This window comes from Tenrec ecaudatus, chromosome 3 (assembly GCF_050624435.1).
Source record: "Tenrec ecaudatus isolate mTenEca1 chromosome 3, mTenEca1.hap1, whole genome shotgun sequence".
In the NCBI taxonomy this organism is placed as follows: Eukaryota; Metazoa; Chordata; class Mammalia; order Afrosoricida; family Tenrecidae; genus Tenrec; species Tenrec ecaudatus.
Window position 1 is genome coordinate 190774207 of NC_134532.1, and position 16064 is coordinate 190790270.

Here is a 16064-nt window from a genome sequence, read left to right on the forward strand (position 1 = left end):
GCAGATTGGCAAGCCAGATGTTAGTTGATGGCTCCAGGAACCGGCACGCAATATGCCAGACCACTGAGAACTACTAGATTCAGCAGGTAACATGCTGGCCTGCTGACTTAATTCCAAAGAACTGGAGGTTGAAATGACAAGACCACACACCCATGGATATATATCAGACTATAATCTGCAGTCTGAGTAAAGAGTTGACTTTCACTCTAATATGAGGTGGTATCAAACCACCCAAAGCCTCTACTCCACCCCAAAAAAGAAAAAAACTCCACTAGGTAGAACATTCATAGTATGAAATTTTCCCACTAAGTGTACCTCTGGCAACTTGCTCTGAGTTCATGCACCCAGTGGCATCACCTGGGAAGTTTCTCTCTGTGGTCACAGTGAACACTTTCATCAAAGCAGTTTCACTCAAACCTCATTTTTTTGTGTGATGGCCCATTTAAGAGTACAGCGTGCATCTGTAAAATTTTGCTTCCTGCTCAGGAAAAATGCTTCAAAAACTCTTGTGATGTTGAATACAGCTTACAAGGACAACCCTATCAGAATAACCCATGTACACGTGTTTATTTTTTAATTTTTTCATTTTAAAAAGGGTGAAATTCCAATTGTTGACAAACCTCATTCTGGATGAAAATGCTGACAAAATGCATGCACTTGTGCTCAGTTTAAAGAGCAGCTACGGACCATTGAAGAGATGCAGAAGTTTTCCGGACTATTTGGAGGTTGGTTCAGTGAATTTTAATAAAAGATTTGGGAATGAGAAAAGTTACTAAGAAATCTATGTCTCGGGCTCTGACTGACCAGCAAAAAGAGTGTTGAGTGCAACCATGCTTTATTTTGAAAGTACAGCTCTGAATCAGCCCATACTTTTTTGTCCAAAGTCATTACTGGTTTCAAGACCTGGTGCTGTTCTCAGAAAGCAAATATCAGTCAAGCCAGTGGGAAAAACCATCATCACCTCACCCTAAAAATGCTCATCAAATGAAATCAAAGATCATGATGATGTTCATTTGTTTTGTTTCATGTGAGGGGGGTATTGAATTTGGGATTCCACCGGGTCAGACTTTTTGCCAAGCTTATTGTTTAGAGGTGCTGTAAAGATTGTGTAACAGTTGCAACCAAACAGGCCAGATTTGTGGCAGATAAGGGGCTCCTTTGGCCACCACAGCAATGCACCTGCTCACGCAGCCATCCAGTGGGCCAGTTTTTGGCAAAACATAGCATGCCTCTTTAGCCCATACACCTGATGGAGCTTATGCATGGGTGCAGCACCATGGACTTCCACTTACCAAGGCTGACTCGGCCACTGCCACTGCTGAGTACCCCATCTGCCAGCAGCAGAATCCAACAGTGCGCCCAAGATATGGGACCATTCCTTGGGGAGATCAACCAGCAAAATAGGGGCAGGTTGATTACAAAGAATCACCTCCCTTATGGAGGGGACAGTGTTTTATTCTTACTGGAATAGACACCTACTCTGGATAAGGATTTTCCTTCCCTGCATGCAATGCTTCTGCCAAAACTGCCATTTGTGGACTTACAGAAGACCTCAACCAACTACCTATCATACAAGCAAACAAAGCAAAACAGACAAGAAGCAACCACCACAAAAAAACCCTAATAGATGGTTCCAGGTTTGTTTTCTGATCCTGATGTATGATTTCTAATCAAGTTTAATGAGGTGCAAACCCAGGTCCCCAAGTCAGAAGCCTATATTCAGGATTCCTTGTGGCCTTGGTTACTTTGCTCCCCTTGCTGCCTAGTTGTGCTCCCTTCTTGTTTCACCCCACTGTGCATGGAGCTTACCAGGCACATTTTCTTCACAGTCTCCAGAACTGTCCCCTGTAGCTCTATGGGTCACTAAGGGGACTAACTCTGTGTCTCATGGTGTGACCAGCCCTATGGTCTTAGCGGAGATGCCAATCCTGGAGCTTTGTGGCTCATGATGAGGTCCACTCTCTCTCCCTCTCTTTTCTTGCCCTTTGTTCACTCCCATAAGGTCTGGGCAGACTTCAGTGCTATGCCTTCAGTGTTGTTCTCTGTATTGCCTTCTGGGGAGGGGTCAATTTAGCTTGGTTGGGCCCGGCCCTGTCATCCTCTCTGTTAGTTCGTTGCTCCATGCCAATGTATTGCCCTCAAAAATTGGCTCTCTGGGATGGTATCTGGTCCCTCTGTGCCTTTCCTGTGCAGATATAAACAATACCCTCCCGGTGGGTGTATTGGTGCCCTTTTCCCCATCACCCTCATTTTCTCCTCCCCACCTTCCCCCCCAACGCTTCTCCCCTCCTGTTTAATTGTCTGCCATATGCATCCCTGAATTGAGTCAGACCTCGGCCAAAGTGTCTGGACCTCAATACAGGATTTATGTATTAAGTCTTGATAATTGAGTTTTAGTTCATGTAATCTAGGTTCTCTGATTATGTATCCAGTTTCATATTGAATAAATCATCTGAAAGGATACAACCCTGGTGCACATCTGTTTAGAATGGTGCACATCTGACTAGAAAAACAAATTCAGAGACACTCATATTTGTATAAGAGTGAGCTTTATATCAAGGAAGTAGATATATGTAAGGAAAATGCCCCAGCCCCAGTCAAGATTAAGGCTATAAGGCTGATACAAGTCCATAAATCCAGTCTTAGTTAATAAATCCTCTTCAGACTTACACAGCTACACACAATGATGCAGCATACAGGAAGATCATGGACCAGTGGGTGCAAAGTCTTGTAGCTCCAATGAAGGTGGACGCATCTCCAGGGCTCACGCTGCAATTAGCATGGCTCAAAGTGGCTCATTAACAGGAAGGTGAAGCAGACAGAGTGTGCCTTGAAAGGGAGAAAGGGCCTTGACGAGCCATTTATCTTGGTTGCCCTCTTATCAAAATGCACCTTTCTGACAGGATAAACTCTGCCCACATCTTCCTACAGGAGTGATGTTGACACACAAAAAACTATCACAGTGCCCTTCCTGTTTGTAAACCACTTTATAATCCCTCATTCTGCTGGCTTTTAATCTGTGTACAAATGCCACATTAGCACAATGAAGTGGAGTTCTAGAATTTGCATTCTTCTCGAAGCTAGCCATAGTTTGGAATGATTCACGCAGTCAAATGTCTTTGCATCGTCGTCATCAATGATATGCCTTATTCCTCATCCTCTTCTGAATTCAGCCAGAACTTCTAGCTGATTTCTTTCAATGTATTACTGCAAACCGTGTTGCATTATCTTCAGCAAAAATTTATTTTCATGTGATATCAAAGAGATTATTTTATCATTTGAGCATTATTTTTGGTCACCTTTTTTTGGAATGGGTACAAATATGGATCTCTTCCAGTCATCTGGCTAATGAACTGTCTTCTAAGTTTTCTGGCATAGATGTGTAAAGTTTTTCAGTGCTTCACCAGCCAGTTGAAACATTTCAATTGGTGTAGCGTCAATTCCTGGAGTCTTGTTTTTTGCTAATGCTTTCAGCACCAAGGGTTCTTACTCATGTTCTATCTCCCGAAGTGGCTGACAATTGACCAACACTTTTTACTACAGTGACTCTGTGTACACCTTCCCTCTTCTTTTAAAGCATAGTACATTCTTTTGCCCACGGGATCTCTCAATATTGCATCTCGAGGCTTGAATTTTTTCAGTTTAAGATATTCGGAGTATTTTAATCCCTTTTGACTTTCTAACTCTAGGCCTTTGCACATTTCAGCACAGTATTTTAATTTGTGTTTATGAACTTCACTTTGAAACTGTCTATTCAGCTCTGTGACTGCATCACTTCTTTCCCTTGCTTTAGCTACTCTACAATTAAGAGCAAGTTTCTCTTCTAATACCCATGTTGACCTGTTCTTAACCTAATATACCCAAAGTGTTACTTAAGTAACCTTAAACACATACTTAAAGAAAACACCTTAAAATCCATCTAGGAGAATTCATTACTCTGATATAGTTTGTGGGTCTTTAAAAGCAATGGCTTGAAGGAAAACAAGCGACCATCTAGCTCAGAAGCAACAAAGCCCACAGATAAGAAGCACACCAGCCTGTGTGACCATGAGGTGTCAAAGGGACCAGGTATGAGGCATTAAAGAACAAAAATATCATACTATTGTAAATGAGGGAAGTCCCGAGTGGAGACCCAAAGCACATCTGTAGGTAACAGGACACTTCCTTACAGAAGGGTCGCGGGGAGGAGAGGAGTCAGTCAGGGTGCAGTGTAGCAACAATGAAACATACACCTTTCCTCTAATTCTTTTTTTTAAATTATTATTTTATTGGGGCTCGTACAATTCTTATTACAATCCCTATATATATCCATCATGTCAAGAACCTATGTGCATTATTTTGCCATCATCATTCTCAAAACATTTGCCTTCTACTTGAGCCTTTAATACCAGCCCCTCATTTATCTCCCTCCCTTCCCCTTCCCTCTCCCCAATAAACCCTTCAAAATTCACAAATTATTATTATTTTGTCATATGTTACACTGTCCAATGTCTTCTCTGCTGTCAATCCCCCAGGGAGGAGGCTATATGTAGATTCTTGTAATGGGTTCCCCCTTTCTATTCCACATTCCCTCCACCCTCCAGGCATCCCCACTCTCAGTACTGGTCCTGAAGGGGTCATCTATCCTCTAATTCTTAAATTCTTTCTCCCCCCACTATCATGACCCCAATTCTACCTTACAAATCCAGCTAGACTGCTACAGATAAGAACTAAAAATACAGGGAATCCAGGAAAAATGATACTTTCAGAACCAGCGGTGAGAGTGGTGATATCAGAAGGGTGGAGGGAGGATAGTGTTGAAAGGGGGAACCAATTACAAGGCAGCAGGAAGATCACAGGCCAGTGGGTAAAGACGCAGGTGTATTTGAAAATGGTGGAACCATGTCAGGAACCAACGTCTCTCAAAGACAAAGGCAGAGTCCTAGGAAGCATGAATGCAAAGGAGCTAAATGAGGAAGGGTACCAGTTTTGGGCTTATAAGAAGGTCACACCCTCTTGATAGCATCATCAGACTGAAATCTGATTGACAGAGAGATGCCACTCCTATGCTTTCATACAACTTCATGTTGGCATAAAATCTGACACAGATTTTATATGTGTGTGTGATTCAATTATTTTAAATATGATGTTTCTTTTATCCAATTTACTAGATCATAGAATTCAATATTTGCTTTATTGCAAACACTCTTGGAAGCACAATCAACACATACTCTTACATTTCATGTTAGTAGGGACAAACTTAAGATACATTTCCTCATCATTGATGTACCCAACCAATCTTTATTTACATCCTCTAATATGAAAGGTGCCATGCTAAGCAATGTAATGATATGTACATTAGAGTTTCTGTCAGCTCTCTCCTAAAGAATGTAACTAAATATAGTAAAATCTGTACTGTAAATCATATGGATAACGAGAGAAAAAATCATTTAGACAATGAACATTACTCAATGCAATGTGTGATAAAATTAGGTGACTATATGTCAAATCTTCATTACACCCACACACAAATGTATTAATATAGTTTCCAAGGATATCTGCTTGCCAGCATGAATTTCATATTTAGTGATTTTATTATGTTTTCTCTTACTGTCCGTATTATGCTGTGATCTGCTCTAGGAATCTTATAGCAATGTTTTGCATAGCATCTTTGCACAACCTCAAGGATGCACAGCTTTCCTACTGCAGAATTTCCCATCACTCACTCAGGGGCTGTGGATTCCCAATTGCGCACAATTCTCTTGATTTGCTGTACATTTTTCTTCAGTACAGCTGGATTTTCCTCTTCCCTTGCCCCACTGCAGCTTACTGTGCCACAGGTGTGGGCATATCCCACTATGACTCTTGCTCCTTTTGGAGTTGTTAAAATTCTTTCAGAGTTGGATGCAGAGCTAAATTCCAGAAGACCATATTATAGGTATGAAAACTTTTCTTGCACTTAAAGGTAAATTTTACCTTATGTGATGATAAAAATTACACAAGAATTTACTGCATTTTGACCACTGTCATGTATGCACGGTTCTTTTTATCTTCAAATGTTCAAAAGACCTTGCTGATGGAGACCTTTTTGAAATGCAATAATAGAGTCTATTGGACTATATTAATCTAATTAGACATCTGGTTTCAATATACAAACAGATTTAGCTATTGACTTCTAGCAGGAAACCTGGCGTAGCAGTGTTTAAGCACCGTACTGCTAACTGAAGGACTGGTGCTTCACATCTTCCAGCTGCTCCAGGGGCTCATTGCACTGAGGAAACTTAAGCACAAAATCTCTTTAAAGTGGTGAAAAGTGAAGATGTTACTTAGGAGACTAAGGGGTTCCTGGCCCAAGCCATGGCATTTTCAATGGCCTCACATGCATGCGAAAGTGGGATATTGCATTAGGAATATCAAAAAGGGATCAATGCACTTGATTATGTTGCTGGCGAAGAACATTGAAAGTACCAGGCACTGCAAAAAGAATAAACAGGTCTGTCTTAGAAATACTGACAGAATGTTCCTTAGAGGCCCAGATGGATTGAGTGATTTACATACTTTAGACACATGGTAATATAGATGGGGAAGTGGAAAAACAGGAAGGTCCTAGATGAGATGGACTGACCTACAGACTGCAGCAATGGGCTCACTTATAAGAAATGTTGTGAGGACGGTCCAGGACAGGTCAGTGTGTCCTTCTGTTGTAAACGTGGTCACTGTGAGTTGGAACCTCCTTGACAAAACCTCACAACAATAAACCCTACTGCAGAAATAGGTGGCAGACTTCTAGCGTAAAGATGTATGCACTTGGAAACCCTTCGAAAAGCACCTACTCTGTTCTACAGTGCAGCTCACTGCGAGTAGTAGCTGACTTGATAATGGCTTTGTGTGTGTGTGTGTGAGTGTGTGCGTGTGAGTGTGTGTGAGTGTGTGTGTGTGTGTGCGTGTGTGTGTGTGTGTGAGTGTGCGTGAAGTCCTAGCTACATTAGTTAACATTTGGGGGCCTCAATGACTGCATTTGCTCAAACAAAGCAACAATTGTAAGGAAGGTTCATGATGAGTAGTGTTTCCTTGTGTAGCAATAGCATGTGTTTTTTATATCGATGGCTCTAAAAAATATGGCGATATACTCCGCCATGGTATATTTGGAAATGTCCGGATGCATTTTTGATTTTCACTATCACAGGGAATGCTACCCTCATTAGTCTAGTGTATCTCAATCAAAAACTTACTGCCAACGAGCCCATTTCAACTCATAGAGGCTTGCAGTCCTGCAGTGAATAGGGCAGCTCCACCCAGCAAATCAATATGTGACACAGAGTTTCCATAATGCCAAAGGTGAAGAACTGGACCTTGAGAAGTGTCAATTATCTGTCTGTGTGCCTGGCTTTGAAAAGCTTACAGATCAGTGCTAAGACCCCTCCACGAAGCTGCGCACATTCTGCCTGGAGCTCTTCACTTCTCTTTACTTTCACCTCATATCCTTCTGCCACCATCTTTCAGCACCCTACTCCATTCACATTGTATCCTTAGCCTCTTAAATAGACAGCACATGCCTGCCTTAAGATTTTCAAATCAACTCCCACCCCCGACCCCTCCGAAATAGCTATCCACTCAATAATCTGCCTGGCCAATTTACCAACATTTTTTTTTTCAAAATAGTGTACACATATAATACACTATGTCCTCCATAAGATCTACCTTCAACAGCCTATCAAATATTTCACCAACCCACACACAGAGACAGACACAGACGTACGTTCATGACTTCCCTGTGCTCTTCCGTCTTTTATTTTCCTTTTCATAACAATTCAACCTAATAATACATATCGTATTATTGATTATTCCTTTCCTAAAAGAATGCAAATTCAAAGGAGGGAGGGATTTAATTCATTTTTTGTCCAGCGATGAGTTCTAACAACCTGGGATATGCACAGTTGATTCTAATCAATATTTTTGCTGACATATTTTCTTAAACACATAGATTATCAGTATTTGCTGAATGGTTTAAATGTTAAGTGTTTCATAGAACATATATATATATATATATATATGGTACATTGTTAATATTATCATTCACAATAAACTTAATAGTAACCTACCAACATTATTGTACTTACAGAGATATTGTGGAATGGAGAAAGACTAAAACCTCTACCTTAAATCTTTAAGGCTATGTAAAGCAAAACAGGAAAAAAATCATTAATCAATGTCTGTACTTCTCTACTCAGATAAGATATTTATGTCCTAAGTTCAGAAACACTTTCTGGATGAGTGCTAAATCTTCTTTATCCTAAATTTTCTTTCAATGTTACATCCTGTACTCTATCTGATTGATTTTGCCTCTATATATTTTTTGTTTTTGCCAACCAACATTCTGATATTTTACCAATATTTTTGCTGTTTTACATAAGTTCCAATAACCACTTAATCTGGAAAGGGCTGGAGAGATAGGAAAAAGATTTATTGTGGATATGAAAAATATATGATTCTATATGTCAATAAGAAGTAACTAATGTAAAAATATACATATTTTCAATTTTTATATCATAAATTTTCCCAAGAGATTAGCCCCATCGGCCTTTATACTTTTCATGCTTATCAACTTTTCCACACAAATAATTTTCGTTCTCTGACACTCAGTAATTAGGAATATCTGGAATTTGCAACATTGCTTAGAAATTGTATAGGCTTTAATGCAGTAATGATTTAATGTGACCTTCTCCCCTTCTCAGTTGTAGAACATGCAGAGAAAACCATGTACAATGTGAAACCTTGCTTTTGTTAACATTCTATCCTCCTAACAATTATTTTTATCCAGATTTACCACCGAGTACAGTTATGAACAAATCACCCGATCATATACAGGGAAGTAAATTTTCTAATGAGTCTACAAAGGGCAAATGCATTACAAAATAAAGGGACCTCCTTGTGAACTTTTCATTTTTTCAGTAACTACTCACAACAGAACCTAAATTATCTCAGGTTCTTTGCTGAATCCTTCCTTTTATCCTATTCCCTTGATATTTGTAGGGAACTGCATATCCCTCAGCCCTGGATCATAAGCCATATACAAGCTTCATGTATTTACTCTCGGTTTTCTGTCATATAAATTGTGTCTAATGGTCTTCCTGCCCTTGCTTCCCCTGCGGTCATTAGTTACTTGACCTTTGCTAGGATTGGTGCTCAATTGCTAGCAGCCAGTATGCTTATTGGACAACACACACCTGGCGGCACTTCCACCAGGCACCCTGTATGCCTCATTAGCATGCGGACCTGTTTGAGCATAATCGCCCGCCATTTAGTAAGTGCGTGACTATTGGCTACCCCATCTATACTTATTTCCATATGACGTAATGGTGCCCGCCCTTCACTGGCTATTTAAGCCTCTGCTCTAAGCTCAATAAATGAGACTTGATCAGACTCCTGTCTTATCTCCATTCTCCGTGTCTCTTGTCCATCTTCATTCCCAGTCCCTCTTTCAGATATTCATGTTGTTGATGACCCGCGGGACGGGTCAGATATTGACACAAAATGGATAATTCTACTTTGGATTTTCTCTCCACTAATTGGTAGCTTACCCTCTGCCCTTTTTGGTACTTGAAAACATAGTCATTGGTTAAAAAAAATCAAATATTTCTTGTTCATACATAAAAGAATATATTTTTGTTATAAGCCTTTATGCTTATAACGTTTAAATATCAGGAAATCATCAGAAATACTTGCCATACCTACTTTATATGCTGAAGCCATGTAGCCTTCCAAGGTTATACTTGTCTAAATTAGCAATCCCTTCCACTACTCAGATCTCATTTGAATTGTTATGAGCAATCCTAATTGCCCTACCTTCAAACCCAACTAGTGAGTGACTCTTGCTTTCATTAGTCACCTCTCACTGCTGAGAGAGAATGAAGTACTCAACCTAGGATGATTTTTGTCTATTAAGACAAAGAAGTGACATACTGATTGAATTTAAAGTGTCAGGTTATATTTAATTTATTTCTGTTACCATTCACTAGAGAGTTTAACCAGTCATTTTCTTTTCCCATTTACTGCATTAAAATGTTTGCCATTAGAAACTGGGAATGGCTATACAAAATATGGCTTTTTAAGCTATTAAAACTGTACTTTTAGGAGAGTGTATTTTGTGGGAAAGCAACTTGCCATCTTAACAGTCTAGTAGTTTGCAGTGCTGAGGCAATCTGGTGAGTACGCCAGGCATTTCTGAGATAAAATATATATTTAAACACGAGTATTGATTTTACTTCATTCAGTGGTCCTCAAATTGGTTAATTATCTTTGAGATTCTTATATTGTTACCTAGAAATGTTGTTAGGTCTTTCCAAGGAATTTCAGATTTGTAGCAACCCTGCGTATGACAGAATGAAACATCTGCCTATCTTGACAAAGCGTTTTTATGATTGAGTCATTGCTGTGGCCCCTGGGTCAGTCAACCTAGTTGAGGGCCTTCTTCCTTTTTGCTGCTCCTTTATCAGGTATGATGCCTTTCTCTGGGCACTGGCACTTCCTGACAACATGGCCAATTTACGTGAGACACAATCTCACCATCTTTGACCTTAAAGGAACATTCTGGTTGTATTTGTTCTAAGACAAATTTGTTTATTCTTTTGGCAGTGCATGGTACCATCAGTATTCATCCTCAGTACCCTAATTAAAATGCATTGATTCTACCAATGTCGTCAATCTGTACCTGATCAAGCATGAAATCAATATATCTTGATAATTATTAGGTATTGGAATGCAAAAATTGTAAACAAAGAGGGTGTAACAGTAATTGGAAAATATGTCTTGGTGATAGAAATGAAACTAGAGATTACATTATAGAATTACAAAATCAATCACTTTTACATAGCAAATACCATTTTTCCCAACAACACAATAGGTGACTATACATCTGGATTTCTCCAGGTGGAATGCATAGAAATGAGATGGACTATATCTGTGGGGAGGCACCATGTAGAAGCTCTAGATCAACAGCTAAAACTAAATCAGGGCGGACTCTGGAAATGCACCTCAATGCTTCACATGTAGGTTCAGAAATAGCTGAAGAAAGCTAAAGCAAGTCCACAAGAGTGAAAAATGTAACCTGAGTGTATCCCACCTGAATTCCCAGAATATCTCAAAAAATTGATTGATATATAGAACAAAAATGACCAAAGACCTCATGAGCTGTGGGATGGCATCAAACACATCATGCCTGAAGAAAGCAAAGTTTATGAATCAGACAGAAAAGAGAAAAAAGATAAAGGTGGATGTAAGAAGAGACTCTTGATCATAGAATAGCTAAGGCAAATGGAATAAATCATGAAGTCCAAAAAATGAATAGAAAATTTCTAAGGGTCACAAGAGAAGACAACATTAACATTATAATCAAATGTACAAAAACCTAGAAATAGAAGCTAAAGGGAATAACACACTCAACATATCTTAAATGGAATGAACTTAAGAAAAATTCAAGCCTCAAGTTACAATATTGAAAGATTCTATAAGCAAAATATTGAATGGTGCAGGGAACATAATCAGAACATAGAAAGAGTACACAATGTCACTGTACCAAAAAGCAGTCAACATCCAGCTATCTCAAAAGGAAGTACATGAGAAAGAACCAAATGTGCTAAAGTAAGGACTGAAAACTACCCTGAAAGCATTAATTAAAAGCAAGGGGCCAGGAATTGATGAAATACCAATTAATTTTTTCAACAAGATGATGAACCACTTTGAGCATTCAATCAGTTTTGCCAGGAAATTAGGAAGACAGCTATTTGGCCAACTGACTGGAAGAGATCCATGTTGATACAAGAAATATAATCCAACAAAATATTCAAATTTTGAAACAATATCATTGATATCACATGCAAGAACATTTTGCTGAAAATCATAAAGCAATGCTTGTAGTACTAAATGGACAAAAAATTTCCCGAAGTTCAGGTCAGATTCAGGAGAAGACATGGAATAAGGGATACCATTGCTGATGTTATAAGGATCTTCTTTCAAAGCACAGTATACCAGAAATATGTTTACATGTATTGTATTGACTATTCAAAGGCAATCAACTGTGTGAATAATAACAAACTATGAACATCCTTGAGAAGAATGGGAATTCTATAACACATCATTGAGCTCATGATGATAGTATGATGATGTGGTTGTACAAACAGAACAAGGACAATCACTCCTACATCATTTTTAGAGCATCTTTCTAAATCACCTTTAAGGTTACATTGCCTTTAAGATAAGATAAGCAATCACCATCTGTTCTAGTGTTCCCTCCCATCATGGATCCACAATTAATGCTCATGAAAGCAAATGTCCAAGAGGTCAAAAGATGCATTGCACTAGATAATTCTGCTACACAAGGGCTGCTTAGGGTATAGCAAAGCAAGGATGTTACTTGAGGTCTAAGGTACAGCGAACCCAAACATGGCATTTTCAATGGCCTCATAAACATGCTAAAGCTGAGCATTGAATAAGGAAGACTGAAGAAAAATTTTGTGTTTGAGCTATGGTATTGGCAAGGAATATTGAAAGTACAATGAACTAACAAAATAACAAACAGATTTTTCTTGGAATAAGCAGAACTACAATGCTCCGTAGAGGCAAGAATGGCAAGATTTTGTCTCATGTACTTTGGACGTGTTATTAAGAGAAACCAGGTAACAACTGTGATAAACATAAGAACAGTTGAGAAGATGCCCCAAGATTGGGTAATTTTTTTTCTTTTGTGCATAAGATAGTTATTGATTAGAACGGACTAGTTGGCACCTATCAGCAACAACAGCGACATAAGAAACCTTGAGAGTGTAATCAGTTGTGTGCCATCTTGCTAACTGCACCTTCTCCTGTTAAAATAAGCCACTCTGTGGGATAAAGAGGGGGCTTTCTGTCCCTGTAAAGGTTTACAAGCCTGAAAACCAGAGGCACAGCGCTACTCTCCTGCAGGCTTGCTATGAGCCGGAAGTAACTCAATGCAGTAGTGCAGTCCTTCAGATTCCATGTAAACTGCATGTCCAATGCATCACGTGGCTCTTTTTGAAATTCAAATATGGAACACCCAATAATCAAAGATTACTTAGGATTAATAATAAAAAGAAAACGGGCTTAGGAAGAGGTCAGGTGATGGAGCACTCGTTTCATTTATACCATACATTGTTATAGCATAGCATAATTCATTGACTATCTGTCAACGATAGTATCCCCTTTCTTAAAGCAAGAATGGTAATCCCAGTTTATAAGATTATTGAGAAGATTGAAATGAACAGAAGTGACAGTGTAGTCAGGCTTGGGAATTTCTGTTATTTTGGATCCACATAATTACCTATGCTAATACAACATTTTATTGAAGACTTTTTAACCTCATTGTTAAAAGTATGCATAGGTAATATCTGATCCTCTCCTACCTCACAATTGGGAAGAAGAAAAATCATGACTATCAGCATAACTTGCCAATAAGTCAATTCCTATTAGCTGAAGATGAGACCTCTCCCCATCCCACGTCTGCCTCCAGTCTGACACTAGCTTTAACTTCTACACATGTTCTACTTTGCAGCTGGATTTAAATATTCATTTAAATATTCATTGTGATGAAAACACAGAACTCGCAGATTATACTCATGACTGTAGCATTTATTAGGAAATTTAACAAGTTACAATTCAGGTGATATGTGCTCCAGATACAGGTGATCCAGTTAGGACAATGTTCTCTGTCATGCCTGCAGGCAGGTCTGGCTCTGGCCCTCAGCCACTTGGCATTGATACAAAGTATTTTCAGGTTGCAAACAAATGCTCAAAGGGAATCCCACTTTGTCACAAAGCACAGCTTGAATTCACTCAGCTCCAGTTCCATGGCTCCATAGACTTAACTCCTTCCATTAAATGCCCAGAAGCACCCTGCTCCACAAACCAGTTTCCTGCCTGAAGAAACTCAGCTTTAACTTGCGCTGTGGGCGAGGAAGTCCATTGCTGCGTGCGGTGCTCGGGAGCCTTTATCTGCTGCTACTCCTGCACCCCTGCCGCTCCTTTTGTGTCCAAATTGTCTCTTGGATCAACGAGGTTCAAAGAGCCAGCATCCCCGGGTCCAAAAAGATGCTTGCCTCCTGATTCTTTCTCTTACTGGTAGTGAGCATCCCTCCTCTGAGTGTTGAGATGGTAATCAAACGAATCCTAGTAACCATTACTCAAACGTGAATCGTATCACTGTGCTTTCAATTCCTACGAATGTGTGTGAAATCTGGACGCTGAAGAAGGAAGGCAGAAAGAGAATCCGTGCATTTGAATTAAGGTGCTGCGCTGAATACAGAAAGTACTACAGACTGCCCACAGGGCAGACAACTCTGTCTCCAAGAAGCAAGGCGAGAGGACGCCTTAGACACATGGATGCGAGACTTTGTTTTACATCCTTCCAGGCATCGGACCCAGGAGAGGGGCAACATGTGTAGCAGAGCAGTTATTGTTGGCTGTCATTGCGGTGACTGACCCAACGCATGGCAGATCTTGACCCTATGTACAACAGATTGAAACACGGCCGATGCTTGAGCCCATTGGTGCAGCCACAGGCTCAATCCATCTTATTGAGGGACTTCCTCTTCACCATTCCACCCCGGGATCAGACAGCATTCCACGACCAATGCCTCAAGTCACTGGGTCAGAACCACCTGACAACAACAACAACCTACTCTCATCTGTGTCTTCCCCCCCTTCTCTTACCTAGACCAACTAGAAAAAAAAGTGTTTTTGATGAGAGACTATGGCTGTATAATCTGCGCTGCACATATTTACCTAACATGGAAGCTGATTTACTCTTCCACATTTCATTTTGTGCCATAACCAATTAAAACCCGTGGCAACAGCTAAATAAAGTTCACTCAGAGGTCCCTTGGAAGAAAAGCCCAGCAATTTACTTTAAAAATACATGGTGTTGAAAACTCGATGGAACACAGTTCCAATCGTATATACATAGGGCCACAAGGACTTAAATACGCTCATCTTGATGGGATGTAGTTTGGTTTGGGCTTATTAATATCAAACAAGATGATTGTATTAGCTTCTTATTATTGCTTTACATATGAGCACTAAGCTTAAAAGGTCACATTTCAGTCTCTGTGGGTCAGGAGTCCGGGTGTGGCTTAGTTTAGTCATCTGTTTAGGGTCTTCCCAGACTGAAATCTTGGTGTTTCATGGGCTCTGTTCTTTTCTGGAGCTTTGGGTCCTTTGCCAAGTATGTGTCGTTGACCGTCAAATCGGTTTCCCTTCTCTTGCAGGACTGGCATCACTGTTTCATCCGGGCTCTCAGCTGGGTGATGTTCCCACAGGTCCCCGAACATGCAGCTGTTTTCACAGGCAACAGGGGATGTTCTTGGCTTCATAGGAGACCCAGTTTCCTTTTCCACTTTATTTTTCCTCCTTGCATCCCACCACTATGTTATAGTCTACCTGTTAATTAACGGAACCACCATAGATTTCGCCCTTCAGTGCTTTTGCTAGTTGCCAAGTCAGCTCCAAGTCTGAGTGACCATCTGCATGACAGACTAAAACTTATCTCAACCGTGATCCACCTAGCATAATCCTTTCTATATGTGAGCCCATTGTTTTGATCACTGTATCCAATCAATCCAGATTAGCACAGCTTTTCCCTCCTTGGCTAACTCTACGCTTTTACCAAACATGTTGTTTTTTTTTCTAGTGATTGGTCTTTCCTGATATGATATTAAAAGTAAATTAGCCAAAGTCTTATCACACTTGTTTCTAAGGAACATTCTTGTTGTACATTCTCTAAAATTGATTATTTTTCTGAAAGTTCGTGGTATTTCCAATAATACTCACGAGCTCTACAGTGTTAATACATTGCTTTTTCTTCTGTTTTCCTTTGTCATGTTTCATACAAGGCCAATCATGCATAAAAGCTTTGTCACACACGTAAAATAACTGAAAAAATGTAGCTTTGAATATTTTCATTTATATCTGCAAAACAACTTCAAATTTTCCATATATTTTAAACCAATCAAAGGTGTAGTATATTATATTCACAAAATTGGAATAAGGGCCATCTGAGAAAATTGCCTAACAGT